Source organism: Cydia pomonella, chromosome 20 (genome assembly GCF_033807575.1).
Source record: "Cydia pomonella isolate Wapato2018A chromosome 20, ilCydPomo1, whole genome shotgun sequence".
NCBI classification, from domain to species: Eukaryota; Metazoa; Arthropoda; class Insecta; order Lepidoptera; family Tortricidae; genus Cydia; species Cydia pomonella.
Window position 1 is genome coordinate 10,265,510 of NC_084722.1, and position 792 is coordinate 10,266,301.

The window sequence follows — 792 nt, forward strand, 5'->3', positions numbered from 1 at the left end:
TATACAGTGTGAACCGACCTATAAATAAATTTTGAATTGTATCTTTCCTGTTCCGCAGTTTTGCCTATTTTATGTAGTATAAACTATAAATAGGGATGGAAAAAGTTAAAGCTACCTTACATGTTCATGTGTCATTTAAAATCATTAACGAAAGTGTCCTGTTAGAAAAAATTAAAGACTGGACTTTAGGATTGAATCCAATTTTTCCTATGGAGTCTAGGCTACCTCTTATACTATACAACGCTCCTCCACCTTGCTAAAGTCAGACCAAGCTAAGTTGGCAACGATTTTGATAGCCCAGCCTGTGCAAGTGTTAAGTAAATGTTCTCTTTTTTTATGTCTTGTCTTTGTTTGAGATAAATACTTACCTACTCTTTATACTTAAGATGAACTACTTATCTACCTATCTGTCGTGATGTTTTCGTGACCCCCCTCCCCCCCCCCCATAGAACCTCGCGTGAGTTGTGCCCAAGCCCTTATACCTAAGAACTGCTGTAAAAAGTAATGAAATAAACGTATTTGTACGTAAACGTCATAATTTCATACAAGTTTGACGTTTAATAGTACATTACGATACAAGTGCGAAAAATAGGAAATTCGAAACGAGTGGCGATAAATTAAAACACGACCGAAGGGAGTGTTTTAAATCGACACGAGTTGCGAATTACCTATTCGCACATGTATCGTACAACGTTTTACAGTACATATGGCCCTTTAAATGTTCGACACAGTAACATAATATGCTACTTCTCGCACTAGTGCTATAAAGTAGCCCCATATGTACTGTAAAAT